Source organism: Lissotriton helveticus, chromosome 1_1 (genome assembly GCF_964261635.1).
Source record: "Lissotriton helveticus chromosome 1_1, aLisHel1.1, whole genome shotgun sequence".
In the NCBI taxonomy this organism is placed as follows: Eukaryota; Metazoa; Chordata; class Amphibia; order Caudata; family Salamandridae; genus Lissotriton; species Lissotriton helveticus.
Genome location: NC_136057.1, coordinates 40727381 through 40750403, shown reverse-complemented (window position 1 = coordinate 40750403; position 23023 = coordinate 40727381). Strand labels below are relative to the sequence as shown.

Below are 23023 nucleotides of genomic sequence, written 5' to 3'. Positions count from 1 at the left end.
TGTTTATTTTGAATCGGACGGCCCGCCACCAGAGAGAGTCACTCACCTGACCGGCTCAAAAATGCTTTGTCACGCAGCGCCTAGTCCTTGAAAACTACAGTTCAGCTGTGGGCAGGCAACTGATTGACCGTGCGCAAAACTTATTTAATAATATTTGTAATGTCCCCAAATAAATTATCACCGCCGACGGGCCCGGGATTCCCGAGGAAACGCTGTGCCCGCCTCCCTGCTCGGGCCGCGTTGCCATTGGCAGACCCCTGAGGCAGGAAGCCAGGCTACGGGAGAGAAGACGTGGGCCGGGCCAGAAGAGAGAAGGAAGTCCCGCCTGCTGCTGGGCTAGGATTGGCTGCCCGCCGGGATGGAGCAAAGAGGCAGAGTCCTCCCGCGGCCCGGGGCTCCCGTGAGCTAGGGAGAGCCCCGGGGCCGCCCCACCTTGAGTCCCGGTCCCGACCTTGAGTCCCGGTCCCGAGATGGGGGACCGGGTGAACAGAGGCGCTGTCGGGCGGGGCTCCCAGGGATCGGGAGAGCCCCGCTACCGCCGCCCCAAGTGAACAGAGGCGCTGTCGGGCGGGGCTCCCAGGGATCGGGAGAGCCCCGCTACCGCCGCCCCAGAGAAGAGAAATCCTGCATAGCCGGTGAGTGGGGTCCGGTGCTGGTGTGTGTGTCTGTGTATGTATGTGTGCGATGGCGGCGGGGGGAGGGGGGTCTTTGTATGTGTGCGTGCGTGTGTGTAGGTGCGCTGGTGTGTGGGTGTGTGTGTGTGTGTGTGTGTGTGTGTGTATGTGTAAGTAAGTGTAAGTGCGTGTGCGCCCGTGTGTGTGTCTGTGTGCATGCATGCGCGTTAGGCTGACTTGCTGGGAGTATGGGAGGGAAGTGCACGGCGCAGCGCGGGACGGAACGTGCGCGTTCGCGCACACAAATCCGGCTTTCAAGCTCGTAACACCCTCTTGTCCTTCCTTCCCCCGAGACAGGCAACTATAAGTCTCCAGCCTGGACGCATCCTTCGGATGCTAATTCCAGGCGAGACCTAAAAAAGAAGTGGAATCTCTTTTCTGGTCTAAGTTGACTTGAGCCGGGGTTACTGTCTATACAATGCTATTCTTGATCTATATGGAACTATATATTATTTACTACTTACCTATGTATCTTCGATATTGTGACTTTACTATGCTTGATTTGTATGGAACTATATGTTTAGCATAAGCCTTTGTTCTGTTCGATATTTACCCTGTTAAGCGCTCTGAAACCTGTAAGGGTCTTGTTTACACTATATAAAACCTTCAAAATAGTGTCACCACCACTTTGCAAATCTCCAAAGGACCCCTTGCTGCAAAAACCTACAAACGACAGTCCAGGCAGACTCCAACTTTTCAGCCAGCACCGGACAAGAGACTTCAGAACTCAGGCGACCCACCTTAGCATTGGCCCAACAGCTGCAGAATTGTCTCTCCAAGGTGCCAGCTCCTGACCGCGAGGTGCTTCTTTGCGTGCCATTGCCCAGCTGCACATCTTCACTGCGCCCAGCCTGCCCGTCTGGGGCATCTTCAATCCAGCTGTGCCCCTGCATCTCCAGAGCCCTTGCAACCCCTACTCTTCCTTGAGAGCTTTTGGACCTGCCTGCAAATCCCCCTTTGCTTTTAAAGTTATTCCCTTGTCTTTGTAGCGCTCCAACTACAGAGACCCCTTGTGCCCAAGCAATCCGGGAAGCTCCTGAGAACTTGGCCATGGCACTTCAGACCTTGGCCCGAACCTTCCGATTTCCAATAGAGTAACCACAACAATCACTGTATTGTATTGCTCTTCCACATGCCTTTTTCCTTCCATAGGATATGTATTGTGCGTAAGTGTGCACAACTGTGATTACAAACACAATATCCACCACAGTAACCCACAAACAATAACAAACCTGAAATGCATGCTCACAACTGCATATCAGCTGAAAACATGCAACTTATATAGTGGATGTGATCCTAGATCATGAGCTAGACATTCTCATCCCAACGAAACATGGCTCAACGCTACAGCAGCTCTAATAATAGACCTTCTCATTCCCCCGGATTTTGCCACACTTTGTCTTCCCTAGACAGTGAAGTAGGGTGGAGGGCCTGCTGTAATCTACAGACGCTCCCTAAGCAGCTAGAAAAGCCATCATCATTGGAATTCTAGGGAGCTGAATTCAAATTCGAAAAGAAATGATAGCAAAAACACTCCTCTAATACCATCCACTGGGCGACAACAATATCTTCCTGGAACAACTTATAGAGAGGACCACAATCAATGCTTCTACACTCTCTATTACTATACTATTATCATTATGAGATTTCAACCTGCATTGGAACAATGCCAATGACCCTACAGCGACTGCACTCAGTTACCTGCATCAGGACCTCAACATGACTCAAACTTGCAAGAGAACACACAAAATGTGCCACCCTCGACCTCATAATTACTAACCCAAGTTCAGTAAATACGCTAGACGTCACCCGGTAGACTGGTTAGACCACCGTCAAATTCTCTTCCAAATATTCACACAAGAAACCATAATTAAAGGTGAAAAAGAGAAGGGAAAAAAACATGGATGGGGAATGTAAGCAACGTAAACAGATAAGAACTGGGGGATATGGGCCAATGCGCTTTGGCACCCCAGTCTGACCAAACAATGGTTCATGACCGAACCCAATTCTACAACAGCAATATGACCGAGACAGTTCAGAAAGCTGCTTGACTAAAACAAACAAGCATTGAAAATGCAATAGGTCCCGCCTTTGATTAAGTTAAAGCCATTTGCTTTGCTAATGGTATTGTATAGCAAAGCAAATGGCTTTAACTTAAAGAAAGGCGAGAACTATTGCATTTTCAGTGCTTGTTTTGTATCTTGTCACTTTTGCTGAGTGTTCAAAGACAGGTCAATTGTCAGACCGTCTTCTGACAATTTGCTGCTCATTCTTGTAACATGGAGACTTGTGTTCACAGTCCTTTTCTTTCCCGGACTGCACAGTGAGAGGATACGGTTAAATGAAGTATAAGAATTGTACTGGGGAACAGGGAGAGTGCGAAAGAAAAGGCTGTAAAATGTAAGAGAATTTATTTTATTTCCAACAAACGATACAAATATTTGAAAAACTACCAGTTATAAAAGCTCAAATTAAGCAAATTGTTCTTCTGTAATTCTCAAGTGCTTTGGAAACAAAGATTTTAATAGGATCAAATCAGTTCAATACACTTTACTTGGTGAATATATGCTAAAACTTGATTCCCACTATGCTGCATAGTTTTATCAGTAAAACTGCATGTCAGTGTCAAATGTGTACCCATTTCAGTGGGAAATGTGCTGTCGGTAAATGGCAGTTTGCTACCACACCATGCTTCGGTAATACATTTGAGACCACTTGATCCAAAATGCGCCATTAGCTACATGCGACACCCTTAACGCTCGCCTGCTGGATGGGCATATTTGCTATACTTGTCCTTTGTGTGTCGCTTGGATTGTTCAAAACCACTAGGTCTTCAGTGATGTTACACTAACGGCGGCACACCCACTCTGAAAATTATTCTAGCTCCACTAACGTACAGTGCAAGTCAATTCACAAATTCACGAGCAAAAACTGTTTCACAATACACTTTAGGTGTAACATACATCGAGTGTGATACACTGTGCACACTTGCACGGGCAGCGAGTGTATTGCGCTCAATGGGCCATCCCGACTGAGCGTGTCAGGAGGAGGGTGTCACCTACTTACTCCGCCATGCCTGAGTCAGGCTGACACAGCCCTTCCTGGAGGTGCGTGTCTGCACAGGAATTGCCAGGACGCTGCAGGCAGCAGCACTCAGGATGTATGACAGCATGCTGTGAGAGCAATGACCACAAGTAACACAGTCACTTGCAGGTAGCATGGGCACCGCACCCCACACCAATGGAGGAAGGAATGTCAAGAGTCCTGTTAAGGGTGGGCATATGTGGCTTTCCTCCCTGGGAACCAGTGCTTCGCAAAGGGCAATAGTGGGAGCCACCCGTCCCCAGAAGTGAATCCGGACCCCACTGGGTAGTGTGTCAGGGGAACAGCTCGGCACCCTTTCCGCAGAGAGTCCTGCACACCCCTCTTGTTAGCTCCACAGCACTCTCGGCTGGCTGGCACTCTCTTCTGGTGTCTGGGCGAAGTCAAGAAGCAGAGGCTCAACTTTAGCAGCAGCAGATCCACCTTAAACTGTGAGGTACAAAGGAAAGTCCGACAGAAACTATCTACAGGCATACTGGCACCACCCCCAGCAACAACAGGTCCTACGCTGGAACGGTGTCATACGGCCGACGCCAGTTCATAGCAGTGGCCTGTGTCTACCCCTACATGGGCCACTCTCAGCACAGCCCCGACCTGCAGCCACACAACCCTTAACTGTAGGGTTATTGGGGGTCACCTTACACTGACAGGGAATGACGAGGGGCAGCAAAAGTCAAATTGCTGCAATTGTGACTAACAAATAAAAGTGAAAGCGCGCATGGCGTGCAGACAATAAACAGAAGAAACACCCTATATTGCCGAGAGTGGTGTGTGTGGCGCAGGACGGGGAAAGTCAAATTGGAAGAGTTCCAAGTCTAAGTGTGAGAGGGAAATCCAGAAAGCCATACAATCAATTAACCTACCACTCATTTGAAGATCCCATTCCCTCACACCTACTGAAAGAGATCCAACAACCTTTCACCTCCCTTTGGACCAAAACTGTGAACGCATCTCTCCAACAAGAATCCCTCCCAGATTGCCTGAAGCTGGGCCAAGTATCCCCCCTACTAAACAAAACGGGCTCTGACTGGAAAGACTTGAACAACTCCGGACCGGTATCAAGCAGGGCTCGAAAAATCATAAAAATGTTACTAGACCTGCAGTAACATTTCGCCTTAACTGTAATGTACATGACCCATAAACTGGTCTCAAATTGTGTGATCCTAGGAAAATATTTTGTCTTATGGAGCTACCACTTTTTCTTAAATATTATTACATACTAGCAGCCCGTCCCGACGTTGTACGGGCATGAAAGCAGAATGTCTTCAATGGTTCGGGTAGGTAATAATACTGTATTTCAAAACCATAACACGCTTTAGCCGCGAACGTGTTTTTATTTTAAAACCTTAACACGCTCCAGTAGAATATGTACCTTAACACGCTCCAGCCGCGACTGAGTTGGTCTGCTGTAGCGGACGCCACGGCAATATGCGAACTGTGTGCGCTGCAGCCGCAAACGTTTTTTCCGCTCCAGTCGACGTGTCTGTGTTCGCTCCATCCCTGAAAGTGTTTGTCCGCTCCAGCCTACGCCACTTAGACGCACAACATCGCGTCAACGTCCAACGCCCACAACAATGCTGAAGGACACGCCCACTCGTATTGGAACGCTAGTCCCACACAGAACGCTTCTCGCAAGCGGTATAATCATGCAGTCTTTTGCCGACAGCACAACGCACACGCCCACAACGTACTACTTTGCACAAAACGTTATTTTCCCCTTCTAATGCATATTTTGGGCTGCTGTATAGCCTATGTCCATCTGCTGATACTGTCGTTTGCAATGCTGTATTGGGTGTTGTGATTGGCGCTGTGGTTCTGGAGTTTACCCGCCTCAAAGGTTTGGGCTCTCTCTTTATTATATTAGTATAGAAGAGAGCACCTTCAAATATGCAAGTTCACTATTTCCGCTGTACAGAAAAATACTTAATTTACTACACTAAACATTTACTCTATGTATAATAAGAATCAAGCCCACATCTAGGCAGGAATATTTTCCAGTTCATGTTTAAAAACTCACTTTTCCTAAATATATTACTAAATCAAGATGAGGTAGTGCACGCTCATTTACAGATAGCACATTTTCCATTCAAATGCCACAAAACGTTCTCACTAACATGCAGTTTTACTGATAAAACTATATAGCACATAAACGTTTGGAAACTGGGTTTCAGCAAAAATATTTAAAATTTGCACATCAGGTAAAGTGTTCTGCTGATTTATTTTGATCCTATAAAATCTTTTTTTCACCATAGAATTACAAAAATGTTTCTTATAACTAGTGAAATATATTTTAAATGTTTTAACAATGCACTTATTAGCTATTTCAGGGTTGTGTAATAAAAAAAAAAGCCTGAAATCTTATAGCCTTTTATTTCACATGCTTTACACAGCACAATTGTCACACAGTTCACTTAACAAAATGCTCTAACTTCAGTCACAGAAAGAAAAGTAAATTTAGGAAGACAAACTGACTTTTGACCTCGGTCTCTGAAAGCAGAACAAAAGTGAAAAGATGACAAGATTTAATGGCACATTTACGAGCAAGCATAACACTTGTTGTCAGCTCCCCAGAATAGGTAAGTAGGCCCTAAAAATAGCTTCTCCGGAATAAATATGGTTTGCAATAGCGGAAGGATTTTTCGAGTCCTTTCTAGCCTGCTTCTCCTGGCGAAATTGATAGAAAAATGCACTCACTATCAACTACGTGAACACACTGACCTATTAGACAATCACCAATCTTGGGCCGGGAGAACACACGGAGGTCGCCATGATGAACATTCCAGATGACATACAGACTCCAATAAACCAGAATGAATCTGGTCTCCTGATACTTCTGGATTTATCTTGGGCGTTCAACAAGGTCAGCCACAAAAGCCTCGGAAAAACTCTTGAAATAAGAAGGGACCTATCAGGAGCCGTCCTTAATAGGTTCACCTCCTTCTTGCAGAACAGACAATAAAGAGTTGAATTCAACAACACCCTATCTGATGTAACAGACATTAAAAGGGGTGTTCCACAAGGATCTACAATCTCACCAACGCTCTACATCCGATACATGGAACCACTCACTGAGATCCTGGTAAAATCAAAAATCTTGTACTACATGTATGCTGATGATACTTAACTCTACATCAAACTCTCCTCTAAAGAGGATAACCAGAGACTAGACGAAACCCCAGAGGAGAACCCAAGTCTGGCTGGCACATAACCACATAAAACTAAATCCGTATAAAACAGAATTCATTCACTTCTCCCCACATCTCGGACCCCAATTACCTCATCTGTGGTCTCAAAATCTTAACGCGCTAAACTGCACCCCAACCATTTGCAAAATCACTAGGCATCACACTAGATTCGAAGCTACACATAGGAGCACACATACAAGCTGTATCCAGGAGTGGCAAACAACATCTGCACATTCTAATATAACTGTAAACCCTTCATACCGCTTGATGACCTGAAAATGGCAGTTCAGTCTTTAGTGCTCTCTGGAATGGACCTTTGGGAATGACTTGTGATGGGCTACCTTACACCCTGACTAACAAATCATTTCATCAAAATGAGAATATGAAGGGGGGAAAACAAAATAAAAAAAGAAGACCAAACCAAATCATAATATGAGACACATCCTTACCAACACAATTGTTGTCAAAGTTGTGAATACAGCCCAAAAAATATCTAAAACCAAGATACCAGTATGCTACCAAATTTTGTAAATGTAAGATTAATCCAGCAGAAAATCTGTCAAGGTACTGTTTCAGACAGCATACACAAAACAAACTGGGACTTTTCTATATTGATAAACCATGGTAAGCACTTAGACAGGAAGTTAACATACACTGCTAGACCATCAGTCACAGAAAGAAAGGCTAGCCTAGGATTAAATCAGTCATGTCCGTCTCACATCTGATGGAAGAGTGGGGGCCAGAGTCGGACACGTCCTAATCGATCTCATACCTGACGGACTCAGGCCCAGCTCTACTGTATTATTATTGTGTTATAGAAAGTGTTCATATTAGAAAGTCTTTAGTCCTTGTTAGACCTGGCATCATTTGCGTAGGTTTCTCTTCCCCTTGTGCTCTTCCCGTCTTGTATGTTGGCTAGATGTAGATGTTCTGGGCTCCGTGCCACTGCTAATCAGTGCCACAGCGCAAATTCTCCCTGTACATAAATGACTGTGTGAATAAGGATAACTCTAATGCTTACATCTGTGTAGCCTGTTTGTTGAGGATTACTTTCTATCACCCTATCCGGCCCTAGGAACCCGATAGGAACTTCGAGTTTGATACTAAAAGGTGGCCAGGGAGGACCACTTTTTAGTAAGGACCGTTTAGGTATCATATGTTGTGAAACGCCTTTCCTGAAAACGTGGTAGTTTCTTGCCTATAGCTTTACTGAAGGCTGTTGTGAGTAAGCCATCTGGTTTTGGAGCAGCAGGGCAAGCTGGGTCAGACCTGGCTGGAGAGAGAGATCAGTATCCCGAGAGTGAGGACCGGTGACTCTTTGATCAGAGCAGGGCTGTGCCTGGCAAGGTGAATGATGACCACCTCCAACTGGGTGTCTGATAGGAGACCCCCTCATGCTGAAAGGGCAGGATCTTGCCTCGTAAACCAAGTGCTCCCCAACCCCACGGAACTGGTTCTGACTGGAGACCGTGATTTGCAACCTTAAAGAACAAAGACTTTGTAGGTCTAAAATGCTGCGCTGGAACTTTGGCCAAGTGTTCCTTCTGGATGTCAAGACGAAACTCTGTTCAAGTGAACAGAGGAAAGACTTTGCAACTTTTACCAAGCTTGCCGAAGAAACTACACGAGGGCCTAGATCGAGAGCCTCCTGCCGAAGTCTCAGGGACATTAGACTTCACCCAGTCAGCCGTCGGAATTCCTGTGCGAGGAGTTGAGCTTGCAGGTGAGGCCTCCGTCGAGTAATCTGGATCCTCTAGTTCTACTCTGAAGACCCCAGACTGGCATCTTCTGAACTTTCGCTAAACCTGTGCGGTCCGATGCAGCTAAAAGAGAGCTGCCGCTTCTGAGAGTCCGCTCGAATCTGAACTGAAACCTTTAAAACTTTTGCTGTACCTGTGCGGGCCGCTGCAGCTAAGAGAGAACTGCCGCCGTTGGGTGCCCGCCTGACTCTGACCAGTTGAACCTTTCTTTGCTAAATCCGGGTGGGCCGCTGCAGTTAATATGAGAGCTGCCGCCACTGATAGTCCGCCTAAATCTGTACCCTCCAACCTTCTGCAGGAACTGTCTTGGTCACTGCAGCTGTAGGGTGAGTTTCCGCTTCTGAGGGCCACCGGAATCTGCACTTTCGGACCTCCTGTTGAATCCGCATGGGCCCCCGCAGCCAAGAGAGAGCAGTAGCCACTGTGTGCCCACACCCTTTGCTATGGTGCACCATCGTGATTTGTCCCGTGGGCCGCCGCAGCCAAGAGAGAGCTGTAGCCGCTGAGTGTCCACACCCTTTGCTATGGTGCACCATCGTGATTTGTCCCGTGGGCCGACGCAGCCAAGAGAGAGTTGCAGCCGCTGAGTGCCCACACCCTTTTGCTACTGTGCACCATCGTGATTCGTCCCGTGGGCTACAGCAGCCAAGAGAGAGCTGTAGCCGCTGAGTGCCCACACCCTTTGCTACTGTGCACTGTCGTGATTTGTCCCGTGGGCCGCCGCAGCCAAGAGAGAGCTGTAGCCGCTGAGTGCCCACACCCTTTTGCTACTGTGCACCATTGTGAATTGTCTCGTGGGCCGGCGCAGCCAAGAGAGAGTTGTAACCGCTGAGTGCCCACCACCCTTTGCTAATTTGCATCATCAAAATTTGCCCCGCTGGATAGGCAGCCAAGAAAGAGCTGTGGCTGCTGAGCGCCCTCATCAATGTCCACTTTGCATCCTTTGGATTTGTCCTGTGGGCCACCGCAGCTAAAGAGAGCTGCTGCCGCTGTGAGCCCACCACGGAGCTGCACGACGGGAGTCATCGCCACCACCAGCCCGGGCCGCCGCAGCCGCCACTGAACGCCTGCCTGTCCCAGATTGCCCGAATAACTGTGAGTGCACGCTGCAGACCTCAGCTACCAAGACTCAGGGTCACTGGGAGTCCGTCTGTCACCGTCTCCGCTTCTTCGAGAAGCTGCGTGCTGTCTCCCCTTTCAACGACAGGTACCTGGTACGCACCGGGTCGCGTAGGCACCGGCCCTGAACTCCGTCAGTGTTACGCTTGGATGAATACATTGTTATCTCTTCGAGTCCCTATGGTTTTGAGTTAAAGATATTATTTTTCTATACCTACCTGAGTGGTTTCCTTGTGTGGTGTCGTTACTGCCTTGTTGTACGTGATCATAAACGCTTCACACACTGCCTCTGAGATAGGCCTAACTGCTCATGCTACGTTACCGCAGGGGTTGTCAAAAGGGGTAGCTTGCTTGCCCTGACTTAGGAAGAAGGGTCGCTATTTGGACACTGGCGCTAGCCATTGCCAACTAGAGAACCCCATTTCTAACAGTCCTCTTTTGCAAGACATGGCTCTTAAATACAGCAAAGTATAACACACAAAATTGTAATGTTTTCGGGTCTTTACTACTCTTACCACATTTGCATTTTAATTTCATACTTTTAAGATGCCAGTAGAATAAATGCAACAAACCAAACGCATTTCCCTTTCGCACACCGTTTAGACAATCAGAATGAATGTTCGAAATAGAAAATAATAGTTCTCTCTTCAGCTTAATCATAAATGACAACTGTGCAAAGTGTAGTTTTTCAATGCTGAGTAAAACAGAAACAACTGCAATCATGGCCCATTGTTAGCTTAACACTGCAGGCAAAGCATCAAACATCCTGTATAATAAGGCACTGCTACAAGTATCTCATTTTCATTATTTACTCCTATGCTCTCCAACTTTCCTAGGTTATTGCTTCACTGGCGCGCTGCACAAATCTTTTTAGCTAATATTCAGTCACAATATATGTATCCAGCTATTTACAATCAGGGATGTGGAATTTCTATAGCCCGACACCCGGGACATATTGTTTGGGGTCAAGCGCAACAAGTTTTAATGTGCATTTTGTCCTTGGGACAAGTAGGCCCAAACCCCTGCAGCACAAACCCTTTGGCTGCCAGTCACAGTACCACATTGTGGATCAGGGAAGGGCATACTCTACAATTAAGGTAAAATGTGTGTTTTTTGTAATATGTCTGTTAATGCTGTTCAAACTTGTATAAATGGTTCATTAACGCAAAGCCGTTATAATTAGGGTGAGCACTAAAAGTAAATGTTTTAGGCTCAGCCTGCACTTCTGATGGTGGTTCCAGTATAAAAGTGTACACACATTTTCAAAGTTTAGTAATGTGAGGCTCTGTATAATGCACCCAGAATGCGCTCTGATTATATGCAAATATTTGCAGAAGCTTCAAAGCAAGAGTGATGATTCTTTGCTTTCAAAATAAAACGTTCACAAAAAAATGCATGCAAGAAAAGAAAACATTTAGCTAAACTACTGTAAGATTTTAGGTACCGTATCTTTTCAGCATCATTTAGTAACATGTTGATGTATGTTAGTATTTCCCAGAAATATTCAGATTGGGAAATCAGTGTAACCAGTTTAAATATGAATATGGTAAAACAAAAATAAACAAGCATTGGCAAAGCTAGTGGGTCTGAAATTGGTAGTCAGCCTTTCGGTTTTGTCAAGGCGTGACTTGTTTAGGCATGGTTTTTGTAAAACCTTAACAGTGTGGGAGCTGCTGGGTCCTCGCCATTCTAACAAGCATTGGCAAAAGCAAAACAATAAAAATGTTGGCCTCAGCACACATTGCCACAGTAGTTCTGGGCTCTGAACAAAACTACTTTGTGTGCCAATATGCTCCTTCTAAAAGAGCAAAATACTGTCACTTACAGGGACTCCAGCTGATAGACAGAGAGACAGAATAAAAAACAAAAGGTCATGGTTAACGCCAGGCCTAATTAGAGGCCCAATTATTAAAGCAAGTCTCAAAAGTGCATCCATGGTATATATCCTTGCATTAAGTGCATATGTACAGTTTCCATGAATTCACAAGAATTTAAAGAGGTAGGCCAAGAAATAGTACTCCCAGAAAATATTTGTGAACTGTATATTAACATGAGCAAATATGCAGGTGTAGATTTGCTTATGTGAAAATCTGAATGTATTCAAGTTCTTTTCCTCCAACCACTTTTTTCCCAACCCTGGAAGAAGTTTTAAGTCTGCCACTGTCAGTAGTAAATTTCCAACCGTTCTCAGTATGGGAAATGATTAGAGAAGAATTGTTGAAAACCCTTAAAACATGCATGTTAGTAGGTTTGCACAGACTAAAAAGGGCATTCCAACCCTGGAACCATTGCTTACCACTACCTTCAGCCCCAGTATGTAGACCTGCAGAAACATAGCAGCATAAGGAAATTGCCAGTATTCAAACACTACTATGGTATGAACCCTGGCATAATCAGAGAGCCTATATCAGAACTCTTAAATAATGAGATTGCTGCGTAATTTGTTGCCGCATTACATGGCACAAAGGGGACAAGTGGATTTTGTTACAGGGCAAGTAGATTTATTAAGCAGCCTGCCCCATGGACAAGTAGATATTTTATTAAATTCCACACCCCTGTACAATATCTGGTCCCTGGGCTATTCAACTAGCCACGCTGTAGCCGAGCAGCAGACAGACTGTTCGTCTGGCTCAAGGGCCTATCAAAAGTACTATTGCACTGTATGACCGTGTACATCATAATGCTGCTAATCTTGTTTGGACTTAAAATGTTGTGCTTTAATATTTTCCTACAATTGATTTTATATTCTTGATCTTTGTTTCATGTTGCACACACATAGGCTGCCAGTTTCGACATAACATGGACCCTAGTTCCTCGTGAGCAGGGTGTTCCTTGTTTTCTTCAAACACATCAGTTTCGTTTGGGCCTCAAAAATCATGGTTTAAAATAGTCTTAATAAGGTTTTGTAAATGTCTTTCGTATAAGTTTTAACTACCTAGTTTTATATTTGATTCCTACTTTTACGTCGCAATATAGATTGTTCTTTGTAAATGAATTTAGGTAATCATGGAATAAAGATTTACTTTAACTTATAGCAAAGGAAAACATGCAAATAATGTTTCTTTCTACAATGTTGTATACTTAGATTGTATGCTGGCTCAAAGCCAACTCTACATTCCTAAAAATATGCATGAAACACAGACTTGACATAACTTCTGATTGTCAGCTCCCTTTTTTTTTAAAAAACACTCTCGGGCTTCCCATTCCTACAAGTCTCCTCCTTCTGAATACAGTCGACTGTCACATATGTCTTTTCCTCAGTCTGTATTATTTCCGTTCTGTAAATTATCCACACTTCATTTAAAAAAGGACATTTATTTATAAGTAATAAGCCTGAATGCCCTCAAACTCACATCTTAGCCCAACCAAACATCTGCATGAACTCACACACCTCCTACTAATGGTCACAAAAACTCAGAATAACGTAATATAACACAAAAAAAAATGTAAGTGGATGCACGGGAGGGCTTTCATGAGAGCACAAGATAAATCCAGGTAACCAACAATGAACACTAACACGGGTTCCCTACGCAACGCCCTGCCCAGTGTAAATGCACAGTAAAGCGCTTCATCACCACATATGGATTAGTAAGCGCTATATAAACACAAATCACAATGACATACCTTCCAACACCCTCCATCGACCACTGCTCTGCATGGCTGTTATTTCAAAGAACAGACCTGCCCCTCTCCCCACCACTAGCCAACGTCCCACTGTTTTATTTATTTAATGCGATTTTATATAGCGTTGACATTACCCGAAGGTGCCAGAGCGCTTTACAAAATAACCAGTTGCGTTACATAAGGACTTTGGATTACATGAATTACATAAGAGATTTAAACATGAAAAAATTGCAAATGTACAAGTGGAGTGAAAGGAGGGGGGGAAATTGCAAATGTACAAGTTGTAAAGTCACTCAAAGAAGAGATAAAATCTAAAATCACATAGGAATGATAGTAAGTACAAAGGTCTACTACATAAACTAATGGTTAGAGTTATATATACACAAGTGGAATAAAAGGAGGGAAAAATTGCAAATGTACAAGTTATAAAGTCACTCAAGGAAGAGATACAGACAGATAAACTCTAAAACCACATAGGAATGGTAGTGAGTACAAAGGTCTCCTACATATATTAGTGGTTCGAGATAATTATAGATACTGTTATGTAATGCCAGATCTTGCACAGGTTACACAACTGCTGGGTCTCCTGGGCCCTCTCCCCAGAGTTGGACACCACTAGGTCTCTGCTCACTGGTCCATTCTGTGCCAGACAGGCACGCAATATTATTTGCACAAAACACGATTCTGACCCGCCTCACCACTGACCAAAGCACGAGAGCAGTGACTGAGGCGCTACCACAGCGCCTCGAAGCACTGCTGACACCAGGGCAAGGCTGAGGGATGCCGCGGATCCCTCCCTGCCCTCCCTGCCCTCCCCGGGCCGTGACGTCACGCAGCCGCCCCCGGGGGCCCCCGACCCGCACTCACCGCGGCCCCTCCGGTGTCACCTTCACCGCTCAGCCCCTGCCACTACAGACCGGAGCGCGGCGCGTCCTGATGACGTCACCGCGCCAGGGACGCGCGGCCGCCATCTTGTAAGGGGCAGGCTTCAGGTCTCCACGGTGGGGTTGGGCGAGGACGGTCAGTTGCTGATTCCCTTACAAGCCGGAGCTTACACCCGGTCCAGTTCACACCCACAAGTGCGTCTCGGCTCATGGGGACCGATCCAATAACGGGTCTGGGAGCCTAGAGCGCTACACTGTCCAGCCGCTGTGCTGATGCATAAAGAATGAGCCCGTTCCAAAATGGCGGCTCGTGTCTCTGCAGAGCTACACTCAAAGTCCTTCTTCTATGTTCATAACGTAGTGTTCATTGCTTCAAACAGTCATCAAAATCAGCAGTAAAGCTCTGTGAAGTCCTCAGTGAGAGGGAGGGGGGCACAAGTGGAATCGAAGACACTCCCATGGAAATAATTTTGTAAAAGTGCGCCTATTTTAAAGCAGAATGGACCAATGCTGATTGGCATGGGCTCTTGTTGGGTTCACACGGAGACAGGATTATACATGTATTTATTTATGCGTTTTTATCTAGCGCAGACTTTACCCGAAGGTGTCAGAGCGCTTCACAACAGGAACAGTACTGATACATGAGGATAAGATTACAAGTGAACAAATTACAAGAGCAAACGTTACTTTACTTGAGTCCACAGTGACAAATGTGAGCAAACAAAATACAAGAAGAGGCAGCAAACTGTTGTACATATGAAACGTTGACTATAGTGCAAGTGTTATCGTGCATAGTATGTTTTCCCTCTCCATGACCTGACATCACCCGGTGTCACCATGGAACGTTCGTTGTGTATTTATATGACGTCAGTGTAACTGTCATTCATATGACAGCTGACTCCCAATGGTGACTGATGTTGTTATCTCCGCTCCCTGTGGGCCCTTATGTTATAGAATAAAATACATATGACAACACCTTCGTGTTTGTCTATTCTGTCACACTACAATTGGCGACGAGCACTGCGGAACAGTGAAGGGCCTGCGGGTGAATAAAATAAGGAAATATCAAAACGAAGCGGGTTTGATTTAAGAAGCCTGCAATCTAAAAGAAAAATAAAAAAGTGAGGAAAGACGGAGAACTTCTCGAAGTAAGTAAAACATGCTGAGAATGACAGTGCCGTCTGAAAGAGGAGCAACGTTGCTTATATAATAGAAGCGATTCGTTACGCTAAGGAGTTGGCTGTATTTAAAGTAAGCGCAGCGAATGATACAACGAGAATCGAATTTGTTGTGTGCGCATGAAGTAAACTTGGCGGCGGAAACCGATTTGAAGATAAAGCGCTGTGGCAAATGTTTTTACAAGTGAAACCGGCTATTGGTGTTGACTTACTTTTGGCGCGCATTCCTGTCAGTATCAGACATCAGCTGAAGGCAGTAAATCACCTCAGCTGTATCGCGTGAAGCACGCTGGGATAAAAGTTCTGGCAATTGATTGGTTGTGGCGAAGCACGTCATCGTGCGTGAGCAGCGTGCGGCCATTTTGAGAAACTGACTTTGCATCAGTGTAAACACTGAACGAGCGTACTAATGCCACAGCGAACATTGTGCTGAGTAACATATTAAACCCAGAGTAAAAGAATAAAAGAGGATATTCAAGTAAGTCCTGAATGCAGAGACACAGTAGAGCTGTATATGAGAATTGAGGATGGAAAATAAGAAAAGAAATTGATGTATCTTGAGCAAGTGGTTTTATAAGAAAACTCTATAAACCAACTAAACTTAAAGGCTGATTTCTGGAAATTAACAGGAAAACAAAAGGAAAACATGGCTGAAAGCAATAATATATGTGCTCCTCCTCGTTTCCTAGATGAGCCTGGAAAACCCACTATGAAGTGGAAGAAATGGAAAAGAGCTTTTGAGAATTATATAATATCCATAGATGGAAAAGCATTTGACGCTGAAAGGAAGTGTTCATTGTTACATGGTCAGCGACTAGCTGCCGCCTCCCCCCCAATCCGGCACCCAATACCCAGGAACGTGGACACGAGACGTCTCTACTTTTTGGAAGGCGGGCGCTAGTCGCCCGGCCGTATTTATTAAAGTATGAAATTAAAAAAGGTTTTAATTGCATAATCAACACTTTATACAAAAATTCAGCAGGACATTTAGGTACATAATTCTTAGCAACAAGTTTGAGAGCCTGACTTTAACAAAACTCTAATACATGTTGTTTCCTAACTTAGACTAAACATCCTCATCTAGAATTTTTGTACATTTCTGGCCATATGGCAGGGTCACTACCGGTGTCAGGTCCTACAAGCTGCGCCTCCCCTCTGGATGTGCGCATGCGCAGTGTTACCCCGGGAATTGCCCGGTCTACGCCCTGAACTCCATTTACCCACTAAAGGAGGGCCCTTACTCTGCGCCGGTGGCGTCATGAGTCCACGCGCGCGGGGTGGCTACCAGCCTAAGGAAAGCGTGAACTACTCCTACCCGCGCTCCTTTGCCTATTACCTTGCCCCTGGAGTTCTGGGAGTGGCCCGCAGGCCCCTCCCCCTGGGCGGGAACCTCCATAGGATGATGCCCGCCCCCTCAGACCTCAAATATGTGCTCACCGATAATGACCTTACCGCATGCCCCATACCTAATAAATACGACGACCTATGGGAAAAATTCTAAAGGACAGCTACACTGGCTAATAAATAACAGTATCAACGTATAGCTAAAAAGGGAAAAAAGGCCTAACGACACATGGCATTAAAATACAATTCACTTCACACATGTTTCGCTAAATAACAGTATCAACGTATAGCTACAAAGGGAAAAAAGGCCTAAAGACACATGGCTTCAAATACAATTCACTTCACACATGTTTTGCTAAAAAGGGATAAAATTCCTAGACAAAAGCATCAACAATATACCAACAGTTCCATCTCTATTATCCTGTGAGACCCGTGGACCGTACCTTAAAAACTTATCATTCAACCAGACATAAAAACTGCTACAAAACTTTTGTTCCAAGGGATGGTGGGTGGGAAAACAAAGAAGCCCCGAGCGCGGGGCACACCGTTACGGCGAGGGAGCGTCCAGGGACAAGGGGGTCTCCTGGGCGCTCCCTATCTCTTTATTCTCGAGGGGCCAGGTGGCCCCTCCTATCGCCCGCCCCCCCTGACCCGGACCCACTTCCCAGGATCCGGGTCAGGGAGGCCGCCAGCCAATCGGCGGTGGGCCGCGCCCCCCAGGGCACGCCCCCACCGCCGAATGGCGACAAAGGAGAGAGTGGGGGCGACGGTCGCCGCGCCGCCATGCGTGCGGGGGGGCCGAGGGCCCCCCCTTTTCACATGGTCAGCGACTAGCTGCCGCCTCCCCCCCAATCCGGCACCCAATACCCAGGAACGTGGACACGAGACGTCTCTACTTTTTGGAAGGCGGGCGCTAGTCGCCCGGCCGTATTTATTAAAGTATGAAATAAAAAAAGGTTTTAATTGCATAATCAACACTTTATACAAAAATTCAGCAGGACATTTAGGTACATAATTCTTAGCAACAAGTTTGAGAGCCTGACTTTAACAAAACTCTAATACATGTTGTTTCCTAACTTAGACTAAACATCCTCATCTAGAATTTTTGTACATTTCTGGCCATATGGCAGGGTCACTACCGGTGTCAGGTCCTACAAGCTGCGCCTCCCCTCTGGATGTGCGCATGCGCAGTGTTTCCCCGGGAATTGCCCGGTCTACGCCCTGAACTCCATTTACCCACTAAAGGAGGGCCCTTACTCTGCGCCGGTGGCGTCATGAGTCCACGCGCGCGGGGTGGCTACCAGCCTAAGGAAAGCGTGAACTACTCCTACCCGCGCTCCTTTGCCTATTACCTTGCCCCTGGAGTTCTGGGAGTGGCCCGCAGGCCCCTCCCCCTGGGCGGGAACCTCCATAGGATGATGCCCGCCCCCTCAGACCTCAAATATGTGCTCACCGATAATGACCTTACCGCCACAGGCCAGCATTGTTAACCGACGATCTGGCCTCCCCCTGCCTTGACCTACCCTAGAAAAATTCTCACTTTAGGAAACCTTCCCACCAGGCCCTGACATTATCAGACCCCAGGACCTTCCCTCCCTCCGTCTGGAAATCCCTCCAACCAGGCCCAGATATTGTCAGACCACAAGACGTTACCTGCTTCATTCAAGTGCACTCCATCCCCCAAGTAATACAGTCCACCCCCGACACGCCCATGAGGCATCGTCTGCAACAGGGGGGGGCTCAAAACCGCTTGTCCAACTGTGTGTTGATCCTCTTTACCGAGTGATTCAACGCCCTGACCGAATCCCCCGCCCGCCACTGCAATAGAGGTATGAGTTGCGACCATACTACCGTGCAACCCGGGCAGATCCTGGCACTCTACCCTGCAGTTGAGATAATCTCCTCCATCAGAATGCGTCTTCCCAGTTTAGCCAAATCATTCTCCCCCAGGTGAAGTATCACCACTGACGAGGGAAAGTGCTGGCGCGCTAACAGCCCTTGGAAGTAATCCACTAAACTGGTTGGGACATAACCCCCCTTTTCCGAAGAATGAGATGTCCAGGAGACCCACCCGCAGTGGAGATTAGCTCATCACTGAGTATTCGCCTCCCAAGTTTGGCCAAGTCCTTCCCCCCTAGGTGAAGTATCACCACCGACGGGGGGGTCGGGCTGCTGAGCTAAGAGTCCCTGAAAGAAGTTCCTGAACTGACCAAGGCACAGGCCCCCAAACCAAATCTTCCCTGTCCCGCATCCAGCCCGTTGCTTGTGCTGGGACGTTGTAGCTCCTCCACTTCTAGTGATGAATTCCTCCCCTGCGTCACAGGGTTGAGAAACTCCCAGAAACAGGAAAAGACCAAGAAAAACCTGGGTGACAATCCCACTTCCACCTTAGGGAATGGGTAGCACTTACACCTGCCAGCACTACTTGGGCCCTTGGGTGTCCTCTTTCTCGACGTATGCTTCCCTTTTGACGTCCACCCGCTGCTGATGTTGCGGTGTGGGGCACCCCTCAGATATCCGCCATGGACCCAGCCGTGACTGACGTAAGCATCCCGCGGGCTGGCCACCTGTTGCAGCTGTTGTGATGTGGAGCACTCCAGGTATCCACCATGGACCCGGCCATACATAAATGGAAAAGATAAACACAAAGCATTAGTGTTTCTGCCGATAACTGGTGTACACGTGCCCGTCTTACATTACCATCACTTGCTAAGTTTTAGATAACATTAGCGCCAGATGAGTACTCATTCGTGTGCAGTACAGTACAGCGACAGCTTGCGCAACTTGCGGACATTCACGTTAGGGCTACCTAAGGGTGCATGAAAGCTTAGACCTGTGGTCCATAGTGAATGCAATAGCCCATCCATTGTTACTCCAGGACCATGTAGTGTGAAATGCCGTGGAATCGTACTGTATATTTAGGTAATGTTCCTGACTTCATACCCCAAGTCGATCCACACATGCCTGCATTCCACGTACTCTAGGCTTTATGCCACTTGCTTACATTTACATTAGGGCTACCTAAGGGTGCCTGGTAGTATGACCTTCATGAAAGCTTAGACCTGTAGTCTACCCTGAATGCAATAGCCCCTCCATTGTTACTTCAGAACAATACACATCGCGAAATGCCGTGCAATAATATTGTATATTCAGGTAATGTTTCTGGCTTTTTAATGAAAGCTGCCCCACCCGTCTGCATTCATTGCCCTCCGATGCTAGGCTTTAGCTGAGATGAACACCGGGTGCACTCCCCACCTTACTCGCCGTTGCGAGTGGTCAGCAGCATCAGCTTGTGACACCCGTAGCGCATTTGACTCCATGCTACCGTGTGGTGCCTATTAGTATAACCCTGGCCGAGAATAAGCCTGTAGGCTCCAGTAAATGCCATAGCTCCCCCCCCCCCATGGGTACCTACTGTCAATACCAAACACACTACCAGCCCAGTGAAGGAACTAATCCTATCATTGCTAAAAAATCAAAAAGAAAACACTCAGGGCCCCTACGAAGTTACCTACCGTCCAAACTTCGCCTGACGTTATTCAAACCACCCCTGGCCCGTGTTCCCTGCCATTACAAACCTCCGTGAGGTACAGCTCTGTCCTAGCCCCAGGGAGCATCCATCCCCTTGCTTAAACACTTGTTCCAGTTCCTTATTGGGCCGAGGGTAATGTTCCAGGATCTGTGCGTTGCGCATAGAGCCTAATTTGGAATGGCACTCGAAGTCCTATGTGCCTAGACGGCACCCCCAATCTGCCCGTGTTTTAATAGAATCACCATGAGAAGACGGTCTCTCTCAGTCGTGGTCCCCCAACCCCAAACTTACCACCATCCTGTTATGGGGACCCAGGCAGGCATGCAATGGAGGAATGGACATGCCTAAAGTTCGCCAGATGAGGCTACGGACGGCCCAGTGCCATGCTCATGTGAATTCAAATTAATTGAGGCCGTGGCTGTTTGTCTGACCCGTTTGCAAAGGTGAGTCTATTTGCTCATCATTGTCAGTTCATGCGTTTGTTTCAGGCATTGATAATGCTGTGGCTAGCCAAGTTTAACACTACTGCCTATTGCAGGAATGAGACACTATCATGTAACATTTCAATTATCTTCACCTAATCGAACATACAGCACTGAGGCCCACTCACCTCTAGGATGTTAGGAGTTAATATCACAAACCCATGCTAGCGACTAACCATAACACCCCTAATAAAAGATGTGCTTGCCCAAATTGCTATCCGGGAAGCCTCGCACCAAATGAGCAACGGACAGGAGAGGCCTATCAGCTTGGTGATACCATCTTCTTAACTGCCTTCAAGCCCCTATTTAGGTGTGGCCTTCCTTAACAAACAACCCATGGACCACAATGCCATGATGACGCACCTTGCACGTGGTATTACCACCCGTGGTATCGCATCATAGTACCATCCTCGCCCCCACGGACTGGGCTTTAGGTGGGATGCCATGGTCACTCACTTGGAGTCAGAACTTTGGCTTTGCCAAAGCTTGTACCTCTCGCATTCTGATTGCCTTTGATACGTGCCCAAATGCCACCATTGCCTACGTAAGATTTTTCTTGTGCCATGGGCAATTCTCGCGGTCTGCACTACAGTACTGTGCGCTAGAATGGGCATAAAGGACAGAAATCCGACAGTATAAGGCCCCCAGTAGACCAGTGTGTGTTTATTCAACACTCTATAGTGGGATCAATGACTTGTGCCGTCTTATATTACTTGTGTACCTGACTGTACATTGATACGTTTAATGTATGTTATTATTATCCTTTCATGTTAGTGACTACTACATTGCTCCCATTACCTCTGTTATTTCCTACTGCCCCTTCCTTGTCATTGTGAAGCGCTCTGATATCTGTAAGGATCTTGTTCGCGCTATATAAAACTTTGAATAAATAAATAAATAACACTTTTGCGTTAATTGGCCTCTATTTATTTAGGTAGTAATGGTGCGTGAAACTGAAGCATTGCTAGCTGAAACCGTATTGCCTGAAGGGACATGTGCCTATTTGGGGAAACAGCCGACAGACTACCACCCTACGGGGGTTGAAATGCTACCCTCCTAGCACCCAAAGATCCAGCTTTAACACGCAATTGCGTGCAATCGTCTCCTGGCATGTGCGCTTCTGCTAGGGTCACTGCTGTAAAGGCAGAACTGTTGGCTTTGCCAAGGCTTGTACCTCTCACACTATTGTCGGCTTTGATACCTGCATAAGTGCCACCATTGCCCACGTGGCTTTTGTTCCTGCGTCTGTGTGTCAAGCCTATATTGCAGTATTATACCCCTAATTGTCCCGTGTTCTCTCTTGTAGCCTGTAAACCTGTCACTGTTTACCCCTGCGCCCTTTCTGCTACCTGACGAGCTTGGTTTGGAAATTAGAAAAGACACACGCACTTCGAGATTGATACCTGAAGAGCGGCCGCAAAGCACGAAGCAAGATGAAATTGAAGACCCCAAGACCAGAAACGCAGTTTTGTCGCTTTTTGATTCACAAATAAAAGGGGCGCACAGAGGCGTTTCTAATCCCTTCCGAGCTGTAGAGAGTGATGTTGCCTCCTATGGCGCATCCGTGTTAGCTCCTAGAAATGACTCTCTGGATGTAGTGCTGTGATTTATTTAAGAGTGCTCCATCATGAGATAATAAAATAAACAAATAGCCCTCGCATGGGATTTGCAGCATACAAGCACTAGACAACTTGGCACTGTGACATACAAATGTGTTCATTAATCCGCACATTACGTCGGAAAGCCTGCCTCCACCCCCGAGCTAACACGGCATGATCCCGTGACACCCAATTGTCCTGAAATACAATGTAGCGCCCAGAGAGGCCTCGCACGCGGCGCTTATGTGCTAGTCGAGCCTCTTCATTTAGTAGTTCACTTGTCCACCATGTGATTCTGTCCACATGCCAATGGGACCAATCGCAACTCTACCGTGGCCATGCTGGCCGTCTAGCTCCTGGAGGCCGTTCAGTATCGCGCTGTACCGATGTCCCCAACCAAACATTCATTCTATGAGTCCCTCTCTCATCCCGTCAAAAAAGGGGGGGGGGGGACCTATTGTACTCGCTCCTTGCGCTTGTCCCACCGTGTTACGTAGCGCCCAAAAAACAGTGGATCTTCCGCTGAGCCGCCAAAATCTCA

At 46.7% G+C, this 23023-nt stretch overlaps 1 protein-coding gene across 1 annotated transcript in view; it reads right to left on the bottom strand.

Moving 5' to 3' along the window:
• Nucleotides 1-14433, bottom strand: part of NDUFV1 (NADH:ubiquinone oxidoreductase core subunit V1) — a 62322-nt gene extending 47889 nt beyond the window's left edge. Inside the window, exon 1 of the mRNA XM_078677935.1 lies at nt 14332-14433. The gene's annotated coding sequence lies outside the window, so the exon portion shown is untranslated. The remainder of the gene's footprint in view (nt 1-14331) is intronic.
• Between the last annotated feature and the right edge of the window lie 8590 nt (nt 14434-23023).